Raw genomic sequence first — 6,184 nt, 5'->3', positions numbered from 1 at the left:
CCCTCCCTCCTTGCTTCCTTCCTTTTTCTTTCTTTCTTTCCTTCCACAGGGTCTTCTGTAGCCCATGATGCTTCCAACTTGCTACGCTGCCACCAAGCCCAGTTATGTGGTTCTGGGGATCTAATCCAGGGCTTTGTGCATGCTAGGCAAACACTCTACACACCGAACTACATCCCCAATCCCTCAAGTTTTTTTCCATAGTAACTATAGAAGTAGAGAAAGAATTTGTAAAATAACAAAAGTGGGTCATTTCAAAGTAATGATGTCTTTTTAAAAATAAATTTTATTTTATTATTATCATTTGTGTGTGTGTGTATGTGTGTGTGTGTGTGTGTGTGTGTGTGCATGTGTAGAGGTCAATGAACAACTTTGTGGAGTTGTTTCTCCCATCCTTATCTGGACTCTGGGACTCAAACTCAGATCATCAGGCTTGTATGGTTAAGTGGTAAACGCCTTTACCCACTGAGTCATCTCTCCAGCCCTGCTTTTTTTTTTTAAAAAAAAATAAAAAGCACCAGGGTCTCACTATGTAGCCCTGGCTGGTCTACAACTTGCTTTGTACACCAGGCTGACTTTGAACTCACAGATATCTTCCTGCCTCTGTCTCCTGAGTACTGGGACTAAAGGTATGCACCACTGGGCCTCCAGTCCTGTTTTAGATTATTCTTGAAACAGGCTGTATAGCCTAGGTTGGCCTTGAATTCTTAAGCTTTCTGCTCCTGCCTCCTGCTTCTGCCTCCTGAGTACAGGCATCATTGCATATGGTCTTATCATAAGTTTATTCTATTTATTTATTTTTAGACAAGGTCTTTTATGTAACTTGGGCTTGTCTCAAACTTACTATGTACCTGAGTCTGGCCTCAAACTCGTGATCTTCCTGCCTCTGCCTCCCAAGTACATGCACCAGCATGCCTGGCCTTTATCATGAATTAAAAATTATTTTTCTTTTTTTTAATTTTATGTGTATAGGTGTTATGCCTACATGTATGTAAGTACACCTGCGTCATGAAAAGCCTTCAGAGGTTAGAGGAGGGCGTCAAATCCCCTGGAACTGGAGTTATAGACAGTTGTTAGCCACCATGTGAGTACTGGGATTCGAACCTGGGTCTTCTGTAAGAACAACCAGGGCTCTTAACCACTGAGCATTGAATACCATGGAACTGGAGTTACAGACAGTTGTACAGACAGCTGCCTGAGATGGGTTCAATTCCCAAACCCACAGGTCCCCTGTAAGAGCAGTAAGTGCTCTTAACCACTGAGCCAATCCCGATTTATCATGGTTCCTTAATGCTTTGTGGTAGTAAACATCTAAAGCCTTATCTGTGTCTATGCTTTAATTGAGTCATTTCTTGGTGACTAATAATCAACCTTTTAAACTCTGTATATTCCTGGATTAGTGATCCCAAGTTTACTCCTCTGTTTAATAATGAAGACCTAAGCTGGACTTGGTGGCACATGCCTTTAATCACAGCACTCAAGAGGCAGTGGCAGGTGGATCTCTGTAAGTTCAAGGCCAGCCTGGTCTACATAGTAAATCCAGGCCAGCTGTGGCTGCAGGGAGACCCTGTCTCAAAAAGACCAAAAATAATAAAATAAAATAATATAAAATATAAAATAATAATGAAGGCCCATTTTCAGTCCCATAGAGTGCTATAAAAGCATAGTCTACCTAATAGAGAGAAGGTGGCACTCTACAGCTCAAGAAATCTTCAGGCATAGCTATTTGTCTTGCTATTCCTTCATATGTGATTGTCATGGCCACCTCTGACATGGTCCATGACTGACCCATCACTCTTCTGCACCACTGCCTGGCCAACCCTTATCTTCCTTCAAGACCTAAAAAGTAAATCAGATTTGAGTTCCATAAAATACCGACCTCGTCGATGTCATGGGAGATAAAGGAGAGATATAGAGATCAAATGAGATATGCCTAAGCCATATATACAATTTTTTGAGACAGTGTCTCATGTATCCCATGCTGGCCTCAAACTTATAGTGTAGCTGAGGACAATTTTAAACTTCTGATCTTCCTACCTTCACCTTCTGAGTGTTGGGATTTCAGACGTGCCCCTCCACACCCAGTTTATCCAGTGCTGGGGATCAAATTCATGACTTGGTGCATGACAGCACCAAGCACTCTACTAACTGAGCTACATCCTCTGCCTACTATATGAATGATAAGTTAGCTATTCTAAATCAAAGTATAAATTAATTGACTTGTGAATTAATATTACATGAAGATAATTTGTATTCATCATGTATTGAACATTGTCTCTAGAGATTTCAATGTTGGTGAATAGAAATGTGGTCTTCAGGGACAGGTGACTCTGAGGTTAGAGGGCATCAATGACTAGATGGGGAAAGAGTAAAAGTTGTGAGCAAAGAAGCAGCATGTGGGAATGGGAGGAAAGTAATGAAATTTTGGAGGAGCTGAATTTGAGACGTCTACGGGACAACGTCTGCGAAAATGTTCTATAGTTTTATGGATACAAATGTTTGTTTTGTTTTGGGGGGTTGTGGCTCTTTATTAATTTATCTTTATTTTATGCGTATGAGTGTTTTGCCTGCATGGAATTGGCGTTACAGATGGTTGTTATCTGCCATGTGGGTGCTGGGAATTGAATCCACGTCCTCTACAAGATCAGCCTGTGCTTACTTTTAGCCATTGAGCCATCTCTCCAGCCTCTGACTATTTTAGCCCCTGCATGCCTGGAACTCATGCCTCTGCCCTCTCACATGCTGGGATTAAAGGTGTGGCCACCATGCCTCCCTGAAAGAGTATAAAATAATGGAGGTATATCCAGGTTTGGTGGTACAGACCTGTAATCCCACCTACTCAGGAGGATCCAAAGTTCAAAACTGATCTAGGCTACAATGTAAGTTCAAGACCAGCATAGGTCAACTTGATGAGACCTTGCTTCAAAAAAGGGGGGGAAAATGGGGGCTGAGAATATAGCTTAGTGGTCATGCACCTGAGTAGCCTAGGCCAGGTCCTAGGTTCGAATCCCAGTGCCAGATGCAGGGAAGGGCTTCTCCAAAGAAAATTTCTTCCAGCATTTTTTTGCTCCTAGGTTTAAAAGTCAACCAACTTCAGGCTGCCATTTGGTGGCTGAAAAGGCTGGGCCAGACTGACCCCTAGTGGACAGAATTAGCCATTGCATGCCAAGGACATGGAACCAAATACCCTCCCTTCAAGTCATACATGCATCCCCTCCAAAATGGCACAGCCTGGCGCTCAGGAGGCTGAGGGAGGAGGGTCACGAATTTGAGGCCAGCCTATATTGCATTGCAAGACTGTCTTTATATACATATATTTTTAAATTTATTATTATTATTTTTTTAATGTGTATGTGTGTATTGCCTGCATGTAGGTAAACGCACCAGTGTCGTGCAATGCCCGCAGAGGACAGAAGAGGGTGTCAGATCCCCTGGAACTGGAGTTAACGGGACAGCTGTTAGCTGCCATGTGGGATTCGAACCTGGGTCTTCTGCAAGAACAGCCAGTGCTCTTAACCTCTGAGCCATTTCTCCAGCCCTCAAGACTGTCTTTTTAAAAACTATTTTATTGCTCTTTCCTTTTGCCACCATCGCTGAAGCGGCCCGCCAAAATGAAGTTCAATCCCTTTGAGACTTCTCACCAAAGCAAGAACCATAACAGGCATTTCAATGCACCGTCTCACATTCGGAGGAAGAGTATGTCCTCCCCTCTTTCCAAAGAGCCGAGACAGAAGCACAATCATCGGTCTATGACCGTTCGAAAGGATGAGGGCACTGCAAAGGTCAGCAGATCGGCAAAGTGGTCCAGGTTTACAGGAGGAAGCACGTCATCTGCACTGAGCAGCTGCAACGGGAGAGGCGAATGGCACAACTGTCCCTGTGGGTATTCACTTCAGCAAGGTGGGTATCACCAGGCTAAAGCTGAACAAAGACGGCCAAAAGATCCTGGAACGGAAAGCCAAATCTCACCAAGTAGGAAAGGAAAAGGGAGAAACCAAAATCAAGGAAGAAACCATTGAGAAGATGCAGGAGTAGAGTCTTACCTAGGGCTGTCATTAAAACTGCCTAAATGAACGCTGTGGTGGCAGACACTTTTAATCCCAGCATTTGGGAGGCAGAGGCAGGCTGATCTTCTGTGAGTTCAAGGCCAGCCTGGTCTACATAGTGAGTTCCCCACCAGCCCCATTACAGGGAGACCCTGTCTCAAAAAGACAAACAAAACAAAACAAAACAAAAAACTGCCTAGATGAAAAAAATTATTATTTATATTTTTTTGTGTATGAGCGTATTGCCTGCAGGTATGTATGTATGTATGTGTACCCCTGTTGTGCAATGCCCAGGGAGGTCAGAAGAGGCGTTGGATCCCTTGGAATTACAGTTGGGCAACTTGTTAGTTACCATGTGGGTGCTGGGAATCAAACCTGGATCCTCTGCAAGAGCAGCCAATGCTCTTAACCACTAAGCCAGCATTCCAGCCCGGAAAGACTCTGTCTTAAAAAAGAAAAAGAAAGACACGAAAGCACTGAGCTTGTATTCTACATTCCTGTGCTAAAGAGATGCTGGGGCTCTCAGGCAAGGAGACCAAGGACTTGGTCTATTCTTGTTTTTTAATCAATTTTTAAAATTTAGCACACAAAGTAATGAGGTTCATTATGGCATTTTCATGTATACATATCATTATGCTTAGTTTCAACTTGTCTCTCCCCACTCCCCTCCCCCTCTTACTGTCTTCCTCCCTCACATAGTTCCCTCTCCTGCTCTGATGTCACATGCATTTGTACTTTTCCTCCCTCCCCGACCCTGTATGCTCTTTTCGTATTGGAAGTATTGGTTCTTCTTTTCTACTTTTTTTCCTTTTTCATTTTGAGACAGGGTCTCATATAATCCAGGCTGGCTTTGAACTCACTTTGTAGCTGAGGATGACCTTGAACTCTTGATCCTCTTGCCTCCATCTCTAAAATGCTGGAATTACAGATGTACACCATCTGTACATGGATCTTTTGGTTTTTATGTTTTTGAGGGAGGGTCTTCCTGTAGCTCCAGCTGGCCTGGAACTCTCTATATAGATCAGGCTGGCCTCAATCTCACAGAGATCCACCTGTCGCTGCCTTCCCAGTGCTGGGATTAAAGGTGTGTGCCACCACGCCTGGTGGTTAATTTTTTATTTTTTATTTTTTTGGTCTTTTTGAGACAGGGTCTCCCCGTAGCCCCAGCTGTCCTGGACCTCACTATGTAGACCAGGCTGGCCTTGAACTCACAGAGATTCACCTGCCTCTGCCTCCCGAGTGCTGGGATTAAAGGTGTGCACCGCCACGCCAGGCCAACTTTTTAGTTTTTTAGACAGAGTCTCATACTGTAACCCAGGCTGGCCTGGAGTTCATGATTACTAGCCAAGATTGGACTCAAACTCATGACAATTCTCCTGCATCAACCTCCTGAGTACTGAGATTACAGTTGTGAGCCACTGTGCCTGACTCACAGTTCCCGTTCTATACACACATGCATACACATATAATATACACACATATATAAATTTAAATTAGGTTTTACATATCAGGCAGCATTTGTCTCTCTGAGACTAGTTTATTTTACTTAACATAATGATTTCCAGTTCTGTCCATTTCCTGAGAATATCATGTCATTTTTCTTTATGGCTAAATACAATTTCATTGTATAGCATTTAGATCTTCTGTTACTGCCATGCCTGCAGCACTCTTTATAGTGTGCTAAATAAACTTGTTGTCCTTCTAAAAAAATTGCACCATGCATATTGTATACCACAATTATTTTTTGTCTTTTTGAGACAGTGTGTCCCTGTAGCTCCAGCTGGCCTAGAACTCACTGTGTAGACCAGGCTGGCCTCAAACTCACAGAGATCCCCTGCCTTTGCCTCCCGAGTGTTAGAACTAAAGGTGTGTGCTGCCATGCCTGGCTGTACCACAAATTTTTGAGCTGTTCGTCTGTTGGCCATCTAGGCTGGTTCCATTTCCTGGCTATTGTGAACTGTGCAGCAGTAAGTATGGATGTGCAAGTATCTCTGCAGCATGTTGACCTAGAGTCCTTTAGGTATATACCCAGCAGTAGTATAGTGGTCCTAGGGTAGTTCTATTTTTAGTGTTTTGAGGAACCTCCACACTGATTTCCACAGTGGCTGCACCAATTTACCTTCCCACCAGCAGTGTATAAG

General features: G+C 43.4%; 1 pseudogene; it reads left to right on the top strand.

Moving 5' to 3' along the window:
- Positions 1–3,543: 3,543 nt before the first annotated feature.
- LOC108490174 lies at positions 3,544–4,105 on the top strand (annotated as a pseudogene).
- The last annotated feature ends 2,079 nt before the right edge of the window (positions 4,106–6,184 follow it).

This window comes from Nannospalax galili, unplaced genomic scaffold (assembly GCF_000622305.1).
Source record: "Nannospalax galili isolate Female #2095 unplaced genomic scaffold, S.galili_v1.0 scaffold1829, whole genome shotgun sequence".
NCBI classification, from domain to species: domain Eukaryota; kingdom Metazoa; phylum Chordata; class Mammalia; order Rodentia; family Spalacidae; genus Nannospalax; species Nannospalax galili.
The sequence above is the reverse complement of the archived record's forward strand: the minus strand, read 5'-3'. Positions and strand labels throughout refer to the sequence as shown.